This window comes from Oncorhynchus clarkii, unplaced genomic scaffold, assembly GCF_045791955.1.
Source record: "Oncorhynchus clarkii lewisi isolate Uvic-CL-2024 unplaced genomic scaffold, UVic_Ocla_1.0 unplaced_contig_1723_pilon_pilon, whole genome shotgun sequence".
Taxonomy (NCBI): domain Eukaryota; kingdom Metazoa; phylum Chordata; class Actinopteri; order Salmoniformes; family Salmonidae; genus Oncorhynchus; species Oncorhynchus clarkii.
In genome coordinates, this window is record NW_027260956.1 from 167,501 (window position 1) to 190,423 (window position 22,923).

Sequence of the window (22,923 nt, forward strand, 5' to 3'; positions counted from 1 at the left end):
ACGACACATTTTTTAAAAATGTTGTTCGCACTTAAAATTAACTGTTTAGCAGAGAATGGTTTCGATCCATCGACCTCTGGGTTATGGGCCCAGCACGCTTCCGCTGCGCCACTCTGCTCTCAGCCACTTCAGAAAAGACTAGAACTCACAATCCATGGCTTAGGAGTCCAGTATCTTAGGCCACTGGGATACTGTGTAAACAGTATGACCTATACGAACTGTTGGAAGAGGTAAAAAAAAAAATATAATGGCACTGAGACATTATGCCCATGAAACGACACATTTTTTTAAAATGTTGTTCGCACTTAAAATCAACTATTTAGCAGAGGATGGTTTCGATCCATCTACCTCTGGGTTATGGGCCCAGCACGCTTCCGCTGCGCCACTCTGATCTCAGCCACTTCAGAAAAGACTAGAACTCACAATCCATGGCTTAGGAGTCCAGTATCTTAGGCCACTGGGATACTGTGTAAACAGTATGACCTATACGAACTGTTGGAAGAGGTAAAAAAAAATTATAATGGCACTGAGACATTATGCCCATGAAACGACATATTTTTTAAAAATGTTGTTCGCACTTAAAATAAACTGTTTAGCAGAGGATGGTTTCGATCCATCGACCTCTGGGTTATGGGCCCAGCACGCTTCCGCTGCGCCACTCTGCTCTCAGCCACATCAGAAAAGACTAGAACTCACAATCCATGGCTTAGGAGTCCAGTATCTTAGGCCACTGGGATACTGTGTAAACAGTATGACCTATACGAACTGTTGGAAGAGGTAAAAAAAAAATTATAATGGCACTGAGACATGCCCATGAAACGACACATTTTTGAAAAATGTTGTTCGCACTTAATTAAAATGAACTGTTTAGCAGAGGATGGTTTCGATCCATCAACATCTGGGTTATGGGCCAAGCACGCTTCCGCTGCTCCACTCTGCTCTCAGCCACTTCAGAAAAGACTAGAACTCACAATCCATGGCTTAGGAGTCCAGTATCTTAGGCCACTGGGATACTGTGTAAACAGTATGACCTATACGAACTGTTGGAAGAGGTAAAAAAAAATGTATAATGGCACTGAGACATTATGCCCATGAAACGACACATTTTTTAAAAATGTTGTTCGCACTTAAAATAAACTGTTTAGCAGAGGATGGTTTCAATCCATCGACCTCTGGGTTATGGGCCCAGCACGCTTCCGCTGCGCCACTCTGCTCTCAGCCACTTCAGAAAAGACTAGAACTCAAAATCTTTGGCTTAGGAGTCCAGTATCTTAGGCCACTGGGATACTGTGTAAACAGTATGACCTATACGAACTGTTGGAAGAGGTAAAAAAATATATATAATGGCACTGAGACATGCCCATGAAACGACACATTTTTAAAAAATGTTGTTCGCACTTAAAATAAACTGTTTAGCAGAGGATGGTTTCGATCCATCAACCTCTGGGTTATGGGCCTAGCACGCTTCCGCTGCTCCACTCTGCTCTCAGCCACTTCAGAAAAGACTAGAACTCACAATCCATGGCTTAGGAGTCCAGTATCTTAGGCCACTGGGATACTGTGTAAACAGTATGACCTATACGAACTGTTGGAAGAGGTAAAAAAATATATATAATGGCACTGAGACATGTCCATGAAACGACACATTTTTAAAAAATGTTGTTCGCACTTAAAATAAACTGTTTAGCAGAAGATGTTTCGATCCATCGACATCTGGGTTATGGGCACAGCACGCTTCCGCTGCTTCACTCTGCTCTCATGCCCTTCAGAGAAGACTAGAACTCACAATCCATTGCTTAGGAGTCCAGTGTCTTAGGCCACTGGGATACTGTGTAAACAGTATGACCTATACGAACTGTTGGAAGAGGTAAAAAAAAAATTATAAAGGCACTGAGACATGCCCATGAAACGACACATTTTTTAAAAATGTTGTTCGCACTTAAAATTAACTGTTTAGCAGAGAATGGTTTCGATCCATCGACCTCTGGGTTATGGGCCCAGCACGCTTCCGCTGCGCCACTCTGCTCTCAGCCACTTCAGAAAAGACTAGAACTCACAATCCATGGCTTAGGAGTCCAGTATCTTAGGCCACTGGGATACTGTGTAAACAGTATGACCTATACGAACTGTTGGAAGAGGTAAAAAAAAAAATATAATGGCACTGAGACATTATGCCCATGAAACGACACATTTTTTTAAAATGTTGTTCGCACTTAAAATCAACTATTTAGCAGAGGATGGTTTCGATCCATCTACCTCTGGGTTATGGGCCCAGCACGCTTCCGCTGCGCCACTCTGATCTCAGCCACTTCAGAAAAGACTAGAACACACAATCCATGGCTTAGGAGTCCAGTATCTTAGGCCACTGGGATACTGTGTAAACAGTATGACCTATACGAACTGTTGGAAGAGGTAAAAAAAAATTATAATGGCACTGAGACATTATGCCCATGAAACGACATATTTTTTAAAAATGTTGTTCGCACTTAAAATAAACTGTTTAGCAGAGGATGGTTTCGATCCATCGACCTCTAGGTTATGGGCCCAGCACGCTTCCGCTGCGCCACTCTGCTTCCATCCACCCCAGATGGGACTTGAACCCACAATCCTTGGCTTAGGAGGCCAGTGCCTTATCCATTAGGCCACTGGGGCACTGTCTACCTTTTGCAAATAGTACAAACTGATACAAGCAGTAAAAACAATGAGTACTGGATAGCACTGAGACATGCAAATGAAATTTAGCTTTCTAATTTCTGTTTGCGTTTCATTTTTGAAAATAATCTGTTTAGCAGAGGATGATTTCGATCCATCGACCTCTGGGTTATGGGCCCTGCACGCTTCCGCTGCGCCACTCTGCTCTCAGCCACTTCAGAAATGACTAGAACTCAAAATCTTTGGCTTAGGAGTCCAGTATCTTAGGCCACTGGGATACTGTGTAAACAGTATGACCTATACGAACTTTTGGAAGAGGTAAAAAAATATATATAATGGCACTGAGACATGCCCATGAAACGACACATTTTTAAAAAATGTTGTTCGCACTTAAAATAAACTGTTTAGCAGAGGATGGTTTCGATCCATCGACCTCTGGGTTATGGGCCCAGCACGCTTCCGCTGCGACACTCTGCTCTCATCACCTTCAGAAAAGACTAGAACTCACAATCCATTGCTTAGGAGTCCAGTGTCTTAGGCCACTGGGATACTGTGTAAACAGTATGACCTATACGAACTGTTGGAAGAGGTAAAAAAATATATATAATGGCACTGAGACATGCCCATGAAACGACACATTTAAAAAAAATGTTGTTCGCACTTAAAATAAACTGTTTAGCAGAGGATGGTTTCGATCCATCGACCTCTGGGTTATGGGCCCAGCACGCTTCCGCTGCGCCACTCTGCTCTCAGCCACTTCAGAAAAGTCTAGAACTCACAATCCATGGCTTAGGAGTCCAGTATCTTAGGCCACTGGGATACTGTGTAAACAGTATGACCTATACGAACTGTTGGAAGAGGTAAAAAAAAAATTATAATGGCACTGAGACATGCCCATGAAACGACACATTTTTAAAAAATGTTGTTCGCACTTAAAATGAACTGTTTAGCAGAGGATGGTTTCGCTCCATCAACCTCTGGGTTATGGGCCCAGCACGCTTCCGCTGCGCCACTCTGCTCTCAGCCACTTTAGAAAAGACTAGAACTCACAATCCATGGCTTAGGAGTCCAGTAGCTTAGGCCACTGGGATACTGTGTAAACAGTATGACCTATACGAACTGTTGGAAGAGGTAAAAAAATATATATAATGGCACTGAGACATTATGCCCATGAAACGACACATTTTTTAAAAATGTTGTTCGCACTTAAAATAAACTGTTTAGCAGAGGATGGTTTCGATCCATCGACCTCTGGGTTATGGGCCCAGCACGCTTCCAATGCGCCACTCTGCTCTAAGCCACTTCAGAAAAGACTAGAACTCACAATCCATGGCTTAGGAGTCCAGTATCTTAGGCCACTGGGATACTGTGTAAACAGTATGACCTATACGAACTGTTGGAAGAGGTAAAAAACAAATTATAATGGCACTGAGACATTATGCCCATGAAACGACACATTTTTTAAAAATGTTGTTCGCACTTAAAATAAACTATTTAGCAGAGGATGGTTTCGATCCATCTACCTCTGGGTTATGGGCCCAGCACGCTTCCGCTGCGCCACTCTGCTCTCAGCCACTTCAGAAAAGACTAGAACTCACAATCCATGGCTTAGGAGTCCAGTATCTTAGGCCACTGGGATACTGTGTAAACAGTATGACCTATACGAACTGTTGGAAGAGGTAAAAAAAAATTATAATGGCACTGAGACATTATGCCCATGAAACGACATATTTTTTTAAAATGTTGTTCGCACTTAAAACAAACTGTTTAGCAGAGGATGGTTTCGATCCATCGACCTCTGGGTTATGGGCCCAGCACGCTTCCGCTGAGCCACTCTGCTTGAACCCACAATCCCTGGCTTAGGAGGCCAGTGCCTTATCCATTAGGCCACTGGGGCACTGTCTACCTTTTGCAAATAGTACAAACTGATACAAGCAGTAAAAACAATGTGTACTGGATAGCACTGAGACATGCAAATGAAATTTAGCTTTCTAATTTCTGTTTGCGTTTCATTTTTGAAAATAATCTGTTTAGCAGAGGATGGTTTCGATCCATCGACCTCTGGGTTATGGGCCCTGCACGCTTCCGCTGCGCCACTCTGCTCTCAGCCACTTCAGAAATGACTAGAACTCAAAATCTTTGGCTTAGGAGTCCAGTATCTTAGGCCACTGGGATACTGTGTAAACAGTATGACCTACACGAACTTTTGGAAGAGGTAAAAAAATATATATAATGGCACTGAGACATGCCCATGAAACGACACATTTTTAAAAAATGTTGTTCGCACTTAAAATAAACTGTTTAGCAGAGGATGGTTTCGATCCATCGACCTCTGGGTTATGGGCCCAGCACGCTTCCGCTGCGCCACTCTGCTCTCATCACCTTCAGAAAAGACTAGAACTCACAATCCATTGCTTAGGAGTCCAGTGTCTTAGGCCACTGGAATACTGTGTAAACAGTATGACCTATACGAACTGTTGGAAGAGGTAAAAAAATATATATAATGGCACTGAGACATGCCCATGAAACGACACATTTTTAAAAAATGTTGTTCGCACTTAAAATAAACTGTTTAGCAGAGGATGGTTTCGATCCATCGACCTCTGGGTTATGGGCCCTGCACGCTTCCGCTGCGCCACTCTGCTCTCAGCCACTTCAGAAATGACTAGAACTCACAATCCATTGCTTAGGAGTCCAGTGTCTTAGGCCACTGGGATACTGTGTAAACAGTATGACCTATACGAACTGTTGGAAGAGGTAAAAAAATATATATAATGGCACTGAGACATGCCCATGAAACGACACATTTAAAAAAAATGTTGTTCGCACTTAAAATAAACTGTTTAGCAGAGGATGGTTTCGATCCATCGACCTCTGGGTTATGGGCCCAGCACGCTTCCGCTGCGCCACTCTGCTCTCAGCCACATCAGAAAAGACTAGAACTCACAATCCATGGCTTAGGAGTCCAGTATCTTAGGCCACTGGGATACTGTGTAAACAGTATGACCTATACGAACTGTTGGAAGAGGTAAAAAAAAAATTATAATGGCACTGAGACATGCCCATGAAACGACACATTTTTTAAAAATGTTGTTCGCACTTAAAATGAACTGTTTAGCAGAGGATGGTTTCGATCCATCAACCTCTGGGTTATGGGCCAAGCACGCTTCCGCTGCTCCACTCTGCTCTCAGCCACATCAAAAAAGACTAGAACTCACAATCCATGGCTTAGGAGTCCAGTATCTTAGGCCACTGGGATACTGTGTAAACAGTATGACCTATACGAACTGTTGGAAGAGGTAAAAAAAAATGTATAATGGCACTGAGACATTATGCCCATGAAACGACACATTTTTTAAAAATGTTGTTCGCACTTAAAATAAACTGTTTAGCAGAGGATGGTTTCGATCCATCGACCTCTGGGTTATGGGCCCAGCACGCTTCCGCTGCGCCACTCTGCTCTCAGCCACTTCAGAAAAGACTAGAACTCAAAATCTTTGGCTTAGGAGTCCAGTATCTTAGGCCACTGGGATACTGTGTAAACAGTATGACCTATACGAACTGTTGGAAGAGGTAAAAAAAAAATTATAATGGCACTGAGACATTATGCCCATGAAACGACACATTTTTTTAAAATGTTGTTCGCACTTAAAATAAACTATTTAGCAGAGGATGGTTTCGATCCATCTACCTCTGGGTTATGGGCCTAGCACGCTTCCGCTGCGCCACTCTGCTCTCAGCCACTTCAGAAAAGACTAGAACTCACAATCCATGGCTTAGGAGTCCAGTATCTTAGGCCACTGGGATACTGTGTAAACAGTATGACCTATACGAACTGTTGGAAGAGGTAAAAAAAAATTATAATGGCACTGAGACATTATGCCCATGAAACGACATATTTTTTAAAAATGTTGTTCGCACTTAAAATAAACTGTTTAGCAGAGGATGGTTTCGATCCATCGACCTCTAGGTTATGGGCCCAGCACGATTCCGCTGCGCCACTCTGCTCTCAGCCACTTCAGAAAAGACTAGAACTCAAAATCTTTGGCTTAGGAGTCCAGTATCTTAGGCCACTGGGATACTGTGTAAACAGTATGACCTATACGAACTGTTGGAAGAGGTAAAAAAAAAAATATAATGGCACTGAGACATTATGCCCATGAAACGACACATTTTTTAAAAATGTTGTTCGCACTTAAAATGAACTGTTTAGCAGAGGATGGTTTCGATCCATCAACCTCTGGGTTATGGGCCAAGCACGCTTCCGCTGCTCCACTCTGCTCTCAGCCACATCAAAAAAGACTAGAACTCACAATCCATGGCTTAGGAGTCTAGTATCTTAGGCCACTGGGATACTGTGTAAACAGTATGACCTATACGAACTGTTGGAAGAGGTAAAAAAAAATGTATAATGGCACTGAGACATTATGCCCATGAAACGACACATTTTTTAAAAATGTTGTTCGCACTTAAAATAAACTGTTTAGCAGAGGATGGTTTCGATCCATCGACCTCTGGGTTATGGGCCCAGCACACTTCCGCTGCGCCACTCTGCTCTCAGCAACTTCAGAAAAGACTAGAACTCAAAATCTTTGGCTTAGGAGTCCAGTATCTTAGGCCACTGGGATACTGTGTAAACAGTATGACCTATACGAACTGTTGGAAGAGGTAAAAAAAAAATTATAATGGCACTGAGACATTATGCCCATGAAACGACACATTTTTTAAAAATGTTGTTCGCACTTAAAATAAACTATTTAGCAGAGGATGGTTTCGATCCATCTACCTCTGGGTTATGGGCCTAGCACGCTTCCGCTGCGCCACTCTGCTCTCAGCCACTTCAGAAAAGACTAGAACTCACAATCCATGGCTTAGGAGTCCAGTATCTTAGGCCACTGGGATACTGTGTAAACAGTATGACCTATACGAACTGTTGGAAGAGGTAAAAAAAAATTATAATGGCACTGAGACATTATGCCCATGAAACGACATATTTTTTAAAAATGTTGTTCGCACTTAAAATAAACTGTTTAGCAGAGGATGGTTTCGATCCATCGACCTCTAGGTTATGGGCCAAGCACGATTCCGCTGCGCCACTCTGCTCTCAGCCACTTCAGAAAAGACTAGAACTCAAAATCTTTGGCTTAGGAGTCCAGTATCTTAGGCCACTGGGATACTGTGTAAACAGTATGACCTATACGAACTGTTGGAAGAGGTAAAAAAAAATTTATAATGGCACTGAGACATTATGCCCATGAAACGACACATTTTTTAAAAATGTTGTTCGCACTTAAAATAAACTATTTAGCAGAGGATGGTTTCGATCCATCTACCTCTGGGTTATGGGCCCAGCACGCTTCCGCTGCGCCACTCTGCTCTCAGCCACTTCAGAAAAGACTAGAACTCACAATCCATGGCTTAGGAGTCCAGTATCTTAGGCCACTGGGATACTGTGTAAACAGTATGACCTATACGAACTGTTGGAAGAGGTAAAAAAAAATTATAATGGCACTGAGACATTATGCCCATGAAACGACATATTTTTTAAAAATGTTGTTCGCACTTAAAATAAACTGTTTAGCAGAGGATGGTTTCGATCCATCGACCTCTAGGTTATGGGCCAAGCACGATTCCGCTGCGCCACTCTGCTCTCAGCCACTTCAGAAAAGACTAGAACTCAAAATCTTTGGCTTAGGAGTCCAGTATCTTAGGCCACTGGGATACTGTGTAAACAGTATGACCTATACGAACTGTTGGAAGAGGTAAAAAAAAATATATAATGGCACTGAGACATTATGCCCATGAAACGACACATTTTTTAAAAATGTTGTTCGCACTTAAAATAAACTTTTTAGCAGAGGATGGTTTCGATCCATCTACCTCTGGGTTATGGGCCCAGCACGCTTCCGCTGCGCCACTCTGCTCTCAGCCACTTCAGAAAAGACTAGAACTCACAATCCATGGCTTAGGAGTCCAGTATCTTAGGCCACTGGGATACTGTGTAAACAGTATGACCTATACGAACTGTTGGAAGAGGTAAAAAAAAATTATAATGGCACTGAGACATTAAGCCCATGAAACGACATATTTTTTAAAAATGTTGTTCGCACTTAAAATAAACTGTTTAGCAGAGGATGGTTTCAATCCATCGACCTCTAGGTTATGGGCCCAGCACGATTCCGCTGCGCCACTCTGCTCTCAGCCATTTCAGAAAAGACTAGAACTCAAAATCTTTGGCTTAGGAGTCCAGTATCTTAGGCCACTGGGATACTGTGTAAACAGTATGACCTATACGAACTGTTGGAAGAGGTAAAAAAAAAATTATAATGGCACTGAGACATTATGCCCATGAAACGACACATTTTTTAAAAATGTTGTTCGCACTTAAAATAAACTATTTAGCAGAGGATGGTTTCGATCCATCTACCTCTGGGTTATGGGCCCAGCACGCTTCCGCTGCGCCACTCTGCTCTCAGCCACTTCAGAAAAGACTAGAACTCACAATCCATGGCTTAGGAGTCCAGTATCTTAGGCCACTGGGATACTGTGTAAACAGTATGACCTATACGAACTGTTGGAAGAGGTAAAAAAAAATTATAATGGCACTGAGACATTAAGCCCATGAAACGACATATTTTTTAAAAATGTTGTTCGCACTTAAAATAAACTGTTTAGCAGAGGATGGTTTCAATCCATCGACCTCTAGGTTATGGGCCCAGCACGATTCCGCTGCGCCACTCTGCTCTCAGCCATTTCAGAAAAGACTAGAACTCAAAATCTTTGGCTTAGGAGTCCAGTATCTTAGGCCACTGGGATACTGTGTAAACAGTATGACCTATACGAACTGTTGGAAGAGGTAAAAAAAAAATTATAATGGCACTGAGACATTATGCCCATGAAACGACACATTTTTTAAAAATGTTGTTCGCACTTAAAATAAACTATTTAGCAGAGGATGGTTTCGATCCATCTACCTCTGGGTTATGGGCCCAGCACGCTTCCGCTGCGCCACTCTGCTCTCAGCCACTTCAGAAAAGACTAGAACTCACAATCCATGGCTTAGGAGTCCAGTATCTTAGGCCACTGGGATACTGTGTAAACAGTATGACCTATACGAACTGTTGGAAGAGGTAAAAAAAAATTATAATGGCACTGAGACATTAAGCCCATGAAACGACATATTTTTTAAAAATGTTGTTCGCACTTAAAATAAATTGTTTAGCAGAGGATGGTTTCGATCCATCGACCTCTAGGTTATGGGCCCAGCACGCTTCCGCTGCGCCACTCTGCTTCCATCCACCCCAGATGGGACTTGAACCCACAATCCCTGGCTTAGGAGGCCAGTGCCTTATCCATTAGGCCACTGGGGCACTGTCTATCTTTTGCAAATAGTACAAACTGATACAAGCAGTAAAAACAATGTGTACTGGATAGCACTGAGACATGCAAGTGAAATTTAGCTTTCTAATTTCTGTTTGCGTTTCATTTTTGAAAATAATCTGTTTAGCAGAGGATGGTTTCGATCCATCGACCTCTGGGTTATGGGCCCTGCACGCCTCCGCTGCACCACTCTGCTCTCAGCCACTTCAGAAATGACTAGAACTCAAAATCTTTGGCTTAGGAGTCCAGTATCTTAGGCCACTGGGATACTGTGTAAACAGTATGACCTATACGAACTTTTGGAAGTGGTAAAAAAATATATATAATGGCACTGAGACATGCCCATGAAACGACACATTTTTTTAAAATGTTGTTCGCACTTAAAATAAACTGTTTAGCAGAGGATGGTTTCGATCCATCGACCTCTGGGTTATGGGCCCAGCACGCTTCCGCTGCGCCACTCTGCTCTCATCACCTTCAGAAAAGACTAGAACTCACAATCCATGGCTTAGGAGTCCAGTATCTTAGGCCACTGGGATACTGTGTAAACAGTATGACCTATACGAACTGTTGGAAGAGGTAAAAAACAAATTATAATGGCACTGAGACATTATGCCCATGAAACGACAAATTTTTTAAAAATGTTGTTCGCACTTAAAATAAACTGTTTAGCAGAGGATGGTTTCGATCCATCGACCTCTGGGTTATGGGTCCAGCACGCTTCCGCTGCGCCACTCTGCTCTAAGCCACTTCAGAAAAGACTAGAACTCACAATCCATGGCTTAGGAGTCCAGTATCTTAGGCCACTGGGATACTGTGTAAACAGTATGACCTATACGAACTGTTGGAAGAGGTAAAAAACAAATTATAATGGCACTGAGACATTATGCCCATGAAAAGACACATTTTTTTAAAATGTTGTTCGCACTTAAAATAAACTGTTTAGCAGAGGATGGTTTCGATCCATCGACCTCTGGGTTATGGGCCCAGCACGCTTCCGCTGCGCCACTCTGCTCTCAGACACTTCAGAAAAGAATAGAACTCACAATCCGTGGCTTAGGAGTCCAGTGTCTTAGGCCACTGGGATACTGTGTAAACAGTATGACCTATACGAACTGTTGGAAGAGGTAAATAAATATATATAATGGCACTGAGACATGCCCATGAAACGACACATTTTTTAAAAATGTTCGCACTTAAAATAAGCTGTTTAGCAGAGGATGGTTTCGATCCATCGACCTCTGGGTTATGGGCCCAGCACGCTTCCGCTGCGCCACTCTGCTCTCAGCCACTTCAGAAAAGACTAGAACTCACAATCCTTGGCTTAGGAGTCCAGTGTCTTAGGCCACTGGGATACTGTGTAAACAGTATGACCTATACAAACTGTTGGAAGAGGTAAACAAAAAATGATAATGGCACTGAGACATGCCCATGAAACGACACATTTAAAAAAAATGTTGTTCGCACTTAAAATAAACTGTTTAGCAGAGGATGGTTTCGATCCATCGACCTCTGGGTTATGGGCCCAGCACGCTTCCGCTGCGCCACTCTGCTCTCAGCCACTTCAGAAAAGACTAGAACTCACAATCCATGGCTTAGGAGTCCAGTGTCTTAGGCCACTGGGATACTGTGTAAACAGTATGACCTATACGAACTGTTGGAAGAGGTAAAAAAATATATATAATGGCACTGAGACATGCCCATGAAACGACACATTTTTAAAAAATGTTGTTCGCACTTAAAATAAGCTGTTTAGCAGAGGATGGTTTCGATCCATCGACCTCTGGGTTATGGGCCCAGCACCCTTCCGCAGCGCCACTCTGCTCTCAGCCACTTCAGAAAAGACTAGAACTCAAAATCCTTTGCTTAGGAGTCCAGTGTCTTAGGCCACTGGGATACTGTGTAAACAGTATGACCTATACGAACTGTTGGAAGAGGTAAATAAATATATATAATGGCACTGAGACATGCCCATGAAACGACACATTTTTTAAAAATGTTCGCACTTAAAATAAGCTGTTTAGCAGAGGATGGTTTCGATCCATCGACCTCTGGGTTATGGGCCCAGCACGCTTCCGCTGCGCCACTCTGCTCTCAGCCACTTCAGAAAAGACTAGAACTCACAATCCATGGCTTAGGAGTCCAGTGTCTTAGGCCACTGGGATACTGTGTAAACAGTATGACCTATACGAACTGTTGGAAGAGGTAAAAAAATATATATAATGGCACTGAGACATGCCCATGAAACGACACATTTTTAAAAAATGTTGTTCGCACTTAAAATAAGCTGTTTAGCAGAGGATGGTTTCGATCCATCGACCTCTGGGTTATGGGCCCAGCACCCTTCCGCAGCGCCACTCTGCTCTCAGCCACTTCAGAAAAGACTAGAACTCAAAATCCTTTGCTTAGGAGTCCAGTGTCTTAGGCCACTGGGATACTGTGTAAACAGTATGACCTATACGAACTGTTGGAAGAGGTAAATAAATATATATAATGGCACTGAGACATGCCCATGAAACGACACATTTTTTAAAAATGTTCGCACTTAAAATAAGCTGTTTAGCAGAGGATGGTTTCGATCCATCGACCTCTGGGTTATGGGCCCAGCACGCTTCCGCTGCGCCACTCTGCTCTCAGCCACTTCAGAAAAGACTAGAACTCACAATCTTTGGCTTAGGAGTCCAGTGTCTTAGGCCACTGGGATACTGTGTAAACAGTATGACCTATACAAACTGTTGGAAGAGGTAAACAAAAAATGATAATGGCACTGAGACATGCCCATGAAACGACACATTTAAAAAAAATGTTGTTCGCACTTAAAATAAACTGTTTAGCAGAGGATGGTTTCGATCCATCGACCTCTGGGTTATGGGCCCAGCACGCTTCCGCTGCGCCACTCTGCTCTCAGCCACTTCAGAAAAGACTAGAACTCACAATCCATGGCTTAGGAGTCCAGTGTCTTAGGCCACTGGGATACTGTGTAAACAGTATGACCTATACGAACTGTTGGAAGAGGTAAAAAAATATATATAATGGCACTGAGACATGCCCATGAAACGACACATTTTTAAAAAATGTTGTTCGCACTTAAAATAAGCTGTTTAGCAGAGGATGGTTTCGATCCATCGACCTCTGGGTTATGGGCCCAGCACCCTTCCGCAGCGCCACTCTGCTCTCAGCCACTTCAGAAAAGACTAGAACTCAAAATCCTTTGCTTAGGAGTCCAGTGTCTTAGGCCACTGGGATACTGTGTAAACAGTATGACCTATACGAACTGTTGGAAGAGGTAAAAAAATATATATAATGGCACTGAGACATGCCCATGAAACGACACATTTTTTAAAAATGTTGTTCGCACTTAAAATAAGCTGTTTAGCAGAGGATGGTTTCGATCCATCGACCTCTGGGTTATGGGCCCAGCACGCTTCCGCTGCGCCACTCTGCTCTTAGCCAATTCAGAAAAGACTAGAACTCACAATCCATGGCTTAGGAGTCCAGTGTCTTAGGCCACTGGGATACTGTGTAAACAGTATGACCTATACGAACTGTTGGAAGAGGTAAACAAAAAATTATAATGGCACTGAGACATGCCCATGAAACGACACATTTAAAAAAAATGTTGTTCGCACTTAAAATCAACTGTTTAGCAGAGGATGGTTTCGATCTATCGACCTCTGGGTTATGGGCCCAGCACCCTTCCGCAGCGCCACTCTGCTCTCAGCCACTTCAGAAAAGACTAGAACTCAAAATCCTTTGCTTAGGAGTCCAGTGTCTTAGGCCACTGGGATACTGTGTAAACAGTATGACCTATACGAACTGTTGGAAGAGGTAAAAAAATATATATAATGGCACTGAGACATGCCCATGAAACGACACATTTTAAAAAAATGTTGTTCGCACTTAAAATAAACTGTTTAGCAGAGGATGGTTTCGATCCATCGACCTCTGGGTTATGGGCCCAGCACGCTTCCGCTGCGCCACTCTGCTCTCAGCCACTTCAGAAAAGACTAGAACTCAAAATCCTTTGCTTAGGAGTCCAGTGTCTTAGGCCACTGGGATACTGTGTAAACAGTATGACCTATACGAACTGTTGGAAGAGGTAAAAAAATATATATAATGGCACTGAGACATGCCCATGAAACGACACATTTTAAAAAAATGTTGTTCGCACTTAAAATAAACTGTTTAGCAGAGGATGGTTTCGATCCATCGACCTCTGGGTTATGGGCCCAGCACGCTTCCGCTGCGCCACTCTGCTCTCAGCCACTTCAGAAAAGACTAGAACTCACAATCCATGGCTTAGGAGTCCTTTATCTTAGGCCACTGGGATACTGTGTAAACAGTATGACCTATACGAACTGTTGGAAGAGGTAAAAAAATATATATAATGGCACTGAGACATGCCCATGAAACGACACATTTTTAAAAAATGTTGTTCGCACTTAAAATAAGCTGTTTAGCAGAGGATGGTTTCGATCCATCGACCTCTGGGTTATGGGCCCAGCACCCTTCCGCAGCGCCACTCTGCTCTCAGCCACTTCAGAAAAGACTAGAACTCAAAATCCTTTGCTTAGGAGTCCAGTGTCTTAGGCCACTGGGATACTGTGTAAACAGTATGACCTATACAAACTGTTGGAAGAGGTAAAAAAATATATATAATGGCACTGAGACATGCCCATGAAACGACACATTTTTTAAAAATGTTGTTCGCACTTAAAATAAGCTGTTTAGCAGAGGATGGTTTCGATCCATCGACCTCTGGGTTATGGGCCCAGCACGCTTCCGCTGCGCCACTCTGCTCTTAGCCAATTCAGAAAAGACTAGAACTCACAATCCATGGCTTAGGAGTCCAGTGTCTTAGGCCACTGGGATACTGTGTAAACAGTATGACCTATACGAACTGTTGGAAGAGGTAAACAAAAAATTATAATGGCACTGAGACATGCCCATGAAACGACACATTTAAAAAAAATGTTGTTCGCACTTAAAATCAACTGTTTAGCAGAGGATGGTTTCGATCTATCGACCTCTGGGTTATGGGCCCAGCACCCTTCCGCAGCGCCACTCTGCTCTCAGCCACTTCAGAAAAGACTAGAACTCAAAATCCTTTGCTTAGGAGTCCAGTGTCTTAGGCCACTGGGATACTGTGTAAACAGTATGACCTATACGAACTGTTGGAAGAGGTAAAAAAATATATATAATGGCACTGAGACATGCCCATGAAACGACACATTTAAAAAAAATGTTGTTCGCACTTAAAATAAACTGTTTAGCAGAGGATGGTTTCGATCCATCGACCTCTGGGTTATGGGCCCAGCACGCTTCCGCTGCGCCACTCTGCTCTCAGCCACTTCAGAAAAGACTAGAACTCAAAATCCTTTGCTTAGGAGTCCAGTGTCTTAGGCCACTGGGATACTGTGTAAACAGTATGACCTATACGAACTGTTGGAAGAGGTAAAAAAATATATATAATGGCACTGAGACATGCCCATGAAACGACACATTTTTTTTAAATGTTGTTCGCACTTAAAATAAACTGTTTAGCAGAGGATGGTTTCGATCCATTGACCTCTGGGTTATGGGCCCAGCACGCTTCCGCTGCGCCACTCTGCTCTCAGCCACTTCAGAAAAGACTAGAACTCACAATCCATGGCTTAGGAGTCCAGTATCTTAGGCCACTGGGATACTGTGTAAACAGTATGACCTATACGAACTGTTGGAAGAGGTAAAAAAAAAAATATAATGGCACTGAGACATGCCCATGAAACGACACATTTTTAAAAAATGTTGTTCGCACTTAAAATAAACTGTTTAGCAGAGGATGGTTTCGATCCATCGACCTCTGGGTTATGGGCCCAGCACGCTTCCGCATCGCCACTCTGCTCTCAGCCACTTCAGAAAAGACTAGAACTCACAATCCATGGCTTAGGAGTCCAGTATCTTAGGCCACTGGGATACTGTGTAAACAGTATGACCTATACGAACTGTTGGAAGAGGTAAAAAATACATATAATGGCACTGAGACATGCCCATGAAACGACACATTTTTTAAAAATGTTGTTCGCACTTAAAATAAACTGTTTTGCAGAGGATGGTTTCAATCCATCGACCTCTGGGTTATGGGCCCAGCACGCTTCCGCTGCGCCACTCTGCTCTCAGCCACTTCAGAAAAGACTAGAACTCACAATCCATGGCTTAGGAGTCCAGTATCTTAGGCCACTGGGATACTGTGTAAACAGTGACCTATACGAACTGTTGGAAGAGGTAAAAAAAAATTATAATGGCACTGAGACATTATGCCTATGAAACGACACATTTTTTAAAAATGTCGTTCGCACTTAAAATAAACTGTTTAGCAGAGGATGGTTTCGATCCATCGACCACTGGGTTATGGGCCCAGCACGCTTCCGCTGCGCCACTCTGCTTCCATCCACCCCAGATGGGACTTGAACCCACAATCCCTGGCTTAGGAAGCCAGTGCCTTATCCATTAGGCCACTGGGGCACTGTCTACCTTTTGCAAATAGTACGAACTGATACAAGCAGTAAAAACAATGTGTACTGGATAGCACTGAGACACGCAAATGAAATTTAGCTTTCTAATTTCTGTTTGCGTTTCATTTTTGAAAATAATCTGTTTAGCAGAACATGGTTTCGATCCATCGACCTCTGGGTTATGGGCCCAGCACGCTTCCGCAGTGCCACTCTGCTCTCAGCCACTTCAGAAAAGACTAGAACTCAAAATCTTTGGCTTAGGAGTCCAGTATCTTAGGCCACTGGGATACTGTGTAAACAGTATGACCTATACGAACTGTTGGAAGAGGTAAAAAAATATATATAATGGCACTGAGACATGCCCATGAAACGACACATTTTTTAAAAATGTTGTTCTCACTTAAAATAAACTGTTTAGCAGAGGATGGTTTCGATTCATCGACCTCTGGGTTATCGGCACAGCACGCTTCCGCTGCGCCACTCTGCTCTCAGCCACTTCAGAAAAGACTAGAACTCACAATCCATGGCTGAGGAGTCCAGTATCTTAGGCCACTGGGATACTGTGTAAACAGTATGACCTATACGAACTGTTGGAAGAGGTAAAAAAAAATTATAATGGCACTGAGACATTATGCCCATGAAACGACAATTTTTTTAAAAATGTTGTTCGCACTTAAAATAAACTGTTTAGCAGAAGATGGTTTCGATCCATCGACCTCTGGGTTATGGGCCCAGCACGCTTCCGCTGCTCCACTCTGCTTCCATACACCTCAGATCGGACTTGAACCCACAATCCCTGGCTTAGGAGGCCAATGCCTTATCCATTAGTTAACTGGGGCACTGTCTACCTTTTGCAAATAGTACGAACTGATACAAGCAGTAAAAACAATGTGTACTGGATAGCACTGAGACACGCAAATGAAATTTAGCTTTCTAATTTCTGTTTGCGTTTCATTTTTGAAAATAATCTGTTTTTTCTAGTTTTTCTTTCTGAAGCGGCTGAGAGCAGAGTGGCGCAGCGGAAGCGTGCAGGTCCCATAACCCAGAGGTCGATGGATCGAAACCATCCTCTGCTAAACAGATTATTTTCAAAAATGAAACGCAAACAGAAATTAGAAAGACACAAAACTAGACTAGAACTCAAAATCTTTGGCTTAGGAGTCCAGTATCTTAGGCCACTGGGATACTGTGTAAACAGTATGACCTATACGAACTTTTGGAAGAGGTAAAAAACAGTATGACCTATACGAACTGTTGGAAGAGGTAAAAAAATATATATAATGGCACTGAGACATGCCCATGAAACGACACATTTAAAAAAAATGTTGTTCGCACTTAAAATAAACTGTTTAGCAGAGGATGGTTTCGATCCATCGACCTCTGGGTTATGGGCCCAGCACGCTTCCGCTGCGCCACTCTGCTCTCAGACACTTCAGAAAAGAATAGAACTCACAATCCGTGGCTTAGGAGTCCAGTGTCTTAGGCCACTGGGATACTGTGTAAACAGTATGACCTATACGAACTGTTGGAAGAGGTAAATAAATATATATAATGGCACTGAGACATGCCCATGAAACGACACATTTTTTAAAAATGTTCGCACTTAAAATAAGCTGTTTAGCAGAGGATGGTTTCGATCCATCGACCTCTGGGTTATGGGCCCAGCACGCTTCCGCTGCGCCACTCTGCTCTCAGCCACTTCAGAAAAGACTAGAACTCACAATCCTTGGCTTAGGAGTCCAGTGTCTTAGGCCACTGGGATACTGTGTAAACAGTATGACCTATACAAACTGTTGGAAGAGGTAAACAAAAAATGATAATGGCACTGAGACATGCCCATGAAACGACACATTTAAAAAAAATGTTGTTCGCACTTAAAATAAGCTGTTTAGCAGAGGATGGTTTCGATCCATCGACCTCTGGGTTATGGGCCCAGCACGCTTCCGCTGCGCCACTCTGCTCTCAGCCACTTCAGAAAAGACTAGAACTCACAATCCATGGCTTAGGAGTCCAGTGTCTTAGGCCACTGGGATACTGTGTAAACAGTATGACCTATACGAACTGTTGGAAGAGGTAAAAAAATATATATAATGGCACTGAGACATGCCCATGAAACGACACATTTTTTAAAAATGTTGTTCGCACTTAAAATAAGCTGTTTAGCAGAGGATGGTTTCGATCCATCGACCTCTGGGTTATGGGCCCAGCACCCTTCCGCAGCGCCACTCTGCTCTCAGCCACTTCAGAAAAGACTAGAACTCAAAATCCTTTGCTTAGGAGTCCAGTGTCTTAGGCCACTGGGATACTGTGTAAACAGTATGACCTATACGAACTGTTGGAAGAGGTAAAAAAATATATATAATGGCACTGAGACATGCCCATGAAACGACACATTTTTTAAAAATGTTGTTCGCACTTAAAATAAGCTGTTTAGCAGAGGATGGTTTCGATCCATCGACCTCTGGGTTATGGGCCCAGCACGCTTCCGCTGCGCCACTCTGCTCTTAGCCACTTCAGAAAAGACTAGAACTCACAATCCATGGCTTAGGAGTCCAGTGTCTTAGGCCACTGGGATACTGTGTAAACAGTATGACCTATACGAACTGTTGGAAGAGGTAAACAAAAAATTATAATGGCACTGAGACATGCCCATGAAACGACACATTTAAAAAAAATGTTGTTCGCACTTAAAATCAACTGTTTAGCAGAGGATGGTTTCGATCTATCGACCTCTGGGTTATGGGCCCAGCACCCTTCCGCAGCGCCACTCTGCTCTCAGCCACTTCAGAAAAGACTAGAACTCAAAATCCTTTGCTTAGGAGTCCAGTGTCTTAGGCCACTGGGATACTGTGTAAACAGTATGACCTATACGAACTGTTGGAAGAGGTAAAAAAATATATATAATGGCACTGAGACATGCCCATGAAACGACACATTTTAAAAAAATGTTGTTCGCACTTAAAATAAACTGTTTAGCAGAGGATGGTTTCGATCCATCGACCTCTGGGTTATGGGCCCAGCACGCTTCCGCTGCGCCACTCTGCTCTCAGCCACTTCAGAAAAGACTAGAACTCACAATCCATGGCTTAGGAGTCCTTTATCTTAGGCCACTGGGATACTGTGTAAACAGTATGACCTATACGAACTGTTGGAAGAGGTAAAAAAATATATATAATGGCACTGAGACATGCCCATGAAACGACACATTTTTTTAAATGTTGTTCGCACTTAAAATAAACTGTTTAGCAGAGGATGGTTTCGATCCATTGACCTCTGGGCCCAGCACGCTTCCGCTGCGCCACTCTGCTCTCAGCCACTTCAGAAAAGACTAGAACTCACAATCCATGGCTTAGGAGTCCAGTATCTTAGGCCACTGGGATACTGTGTAAACAGTATGACCTATACGAACTGTTGGAAGAGGTAAAAAAAAAATTATAATGGCACTGAGACATGCCCATGAAACGACACATTTTTAAAAAATGTTGTTCGCACTTAAAATAAACTGTTTAGCAGAGGATGGTTTCGATCCATCGACCTCTGGGTTATGGGCCCAGCACGCTTCCGCAGCGCCACTCTGCTCTCAGCCACTTCAGAAAAGACTAGAACTCACAATCCATGGCTTAGGAGTCCAGTATCTTAGGCCACTGGGATACTGTGTAAACAGTATGACCTATACGAACTGTTGGAAGAGGTAAAAAATATATATAATGGCACTGAGACATGCCCATGAAACGACACATTTTTAAAAAATGTTGTTCGCACTTAAAATAAACTGTTTAGCAGAGGATGGTTTCAATCCATCGACCTCTGGGTTATGGGCCCAGCACGCTTCCGCTGCGCCACTCTGCTCTCAGCCACTTCAGAAAAGACTAGAACTCACAATCCATGGCTTAGGAGTCCAGTATCTTAGGCCACTGGGATACTGTGTAAACAGTATGACCTATACGAACTGTTGGAAGAGGTAAAAAAATATATATAATGGCACTGAGACATGCCCATGAAACGACACATTTTTAAAAAATGTTGTTCGCACTTAAAATAAACTGTTTAGCAGAGGATGGTTTCGATCCATCGACCTCTGGGTTATGGGCCCAGCACACTTCCACTGCGCCACTCTGCTCTCAGCCACTTCAGAAAAGACTAGAACTCACAATCCATGGCTTAGGAGTCCAGTATCTTAGGCCACTGGGATACTGTGTAAACAGTATGACCTATACGAACTGTTGGAAGAGGTAAAAAAAAATTATAATGGCACTGAGACATTATGCCTATGAAACGACACATTTTTTAAAAATGTCGTTCGCACTTAAAATAAACTGTTTAGCAGAGGATGGTTTCGATCCATCGACCACTGGGTTATGGGCCCAGCACGCTTCGGCTGCGCCACTCTGCTTCCATCCACCCCAGATGGGACCCACAATCCCTGGCTTAGGAAGCCAGTGCCTTATCCATTAGGCCACTGGGGCACTGTCTACCTTTTGCAAATAGTACGAACTGATACAAGCAGTAAAAACAATGTGTACTGGATAGCACTGAGACACGCAAATTAAATTTAGCTTTCTAATTTCTGTTTGCGTTTCATTTTTGAAAATAATCTGTTTAGCAGAGGATGGTTTCGATCCATCGACCTCTGGGTTATGGGCCCAGCACGCTTCCGCAGTGCCACTCTGCTCTCAGCCACTTCAGAAAAGACTAGAACTCAAAATCTTTGGCTTAGGAGTCCAGTATCTTAGGCCACTGGGATACTGTGTAAACAGTATGACCTATACGAACTGTTGGAAGAGGTAAAAAAATATATATAATGGCACTGAGACATGCCCATGAAACGACACATTTTTTAAAAATGTTGTTCTCACTTAAAATAAACTGTTTAGCAGAGGATGGTTTCGATTCATCGACCTCTGGGTTATCGGCACAGCACGCTTCCGCTGCGCCACTCTGCTCTCAGCCACTTCAGAAAAGACTAGAACTCAAAATCTTTGGCTGAGGAGTCCAGTATCTTAGGCCACTGGGATACTGTGTAAACAGTATGACCTATACGAACTGTTGGAAGAGGTAAAAAAAAATTATAATGGCACTGAGACATTATGCCCATGAAACGACAAATTTTTTTAAAATGTTGTTCGCACTTAAAATAAACTGTTTAGCAGAAGATGGTTTCGATCCATCGACCTCTGGGTTATGGGCCCAGCACGCTTCCGCTGCTCCACTCTGCTTCCATACACCCCAGATGGGACTTGAACCCACAATCCCTGGCTTAGGAGGCCAATGCCTTATCCATTAGTTAACTGGGGCACTGTCTACCTTTTGCAAATAGTACGAACTGATACAAGCAGTAAAAACAATGTGTACTGGATAGCACTGAGACACGCAAATGAAATTTAGCTTTCTAATTTCTGTTTGCGTTTCATTTTTGAAAATAATCTGTTTTTTCTAGTTTTTCTTTCTGAAGCGGCTGAGAGCAGAGTGGCGCAGCGGAAGCGTGCAGGTCCCATAACCCAGAGGTCGATGGATCGAAACCATCCTCTGCTAAACAGATTATTTTCAAAAATGAAACGCAAACAGAAATTAGAAAGACACAAAACTAGACTAGAACTCAAAATCTTTGGCTTAGGAGTCCAGTATCTTAGGCCACTGGGATACTGTGTAAACAGTATGACCTATACGAACTTTTGGAAGAGGTAAAAAAATATATATAATGGCACTGAGACATGCCCATGAAACGACACATTTTTAAACAATGTTGTTCGCACTTAAAATAAACTGTTTAGCAGAGGATGGTTTCGATCCATCGACCTCTGGGTTATGGGCCCAGCACGCTTCTGCTGCGCCACTCTGATCTCATCCCCTTCAGAAAAGACTAGAACTCACAATCCATTGCTTAGGAGTCCAGTGTCTTAGGCCACTGGGATACTGTGTAAACAGTATGACCTATACGAACTGTTGGAAGAGGTAAAAAAATATATATAATGGCACTGAGACATGCCCATGAAACGACACATTTTATAAAAATGTTGTTCGCACTTAAAATAAACTGTTTAGCAGAGGATGGTTTCGATCCATCGACCTCTGGGTCATGGGCCCAGCACGCTTTCGCTCAGCCACACTCAGAAAAGACTAGAACTCACAATCCATGGCTTAGGAGTCCAGTATCTTAGGCCACTGGGATACTGTGTAAACAGTATGACCTATACGAACTGTTGGAAGAGGTAAAAAAAAATATATAATGGCACTGAGACATGCCCATGAAACGACACATTTTTTAAAAATGTTGTTCGCACTTAAAATGAACTGTTTAGCAGAGGATGGTTTCGATCCATCAACCTCTGGGTTATGGGCCAAGCACGCTTCCGCTGCTCCACTCTGCTCTCAGCCACTTCAGAAAAGACTAGAACTC

At 42.9% G+C, this 22,923-nt stretch overlaps 3 non-coding genes across 3 annotated transcripts; all 3 read right to left on the minus strand.

Annotated features, from left to right (window-relative positions):
• Positions 1 to 2,579: 2,579 nt before the first annotated feature.
• Positions 2,580 to 2,652, minus strand: trnar-ccu (transfer RNA arginine (anticodon CCU)). The gene has a single exon. It is a non-coding gene; the product is annotated as a tRNA-Arg (tRNA).
• A 7,297-nt stretch (positions 2,653 to 9,949) lies between these two features.
• trnar-ccu (transfer RNA arginine (anticodon CCU)) lies at positions 9,950 to 10,022 on the minus strand. The gene has a single exon. It is a non-coding gene; the product is annotated as a tRNA-Arg (tRNA).
• A 6,441-nt stretch (positions 10,023 to 16,463) lies between these two features.
• trnar-ccu (transfer RNA arginine (anticodon CCU)) lies at positions 16,464 to 16,536 on the minus strand. The gene has a single exon. It is a non-coding gene; the product is annotated as a tRNA-Arg (tRNA).
• Positions 16,537 to 22,923: the final 6,387 nt, after the last annotated feature.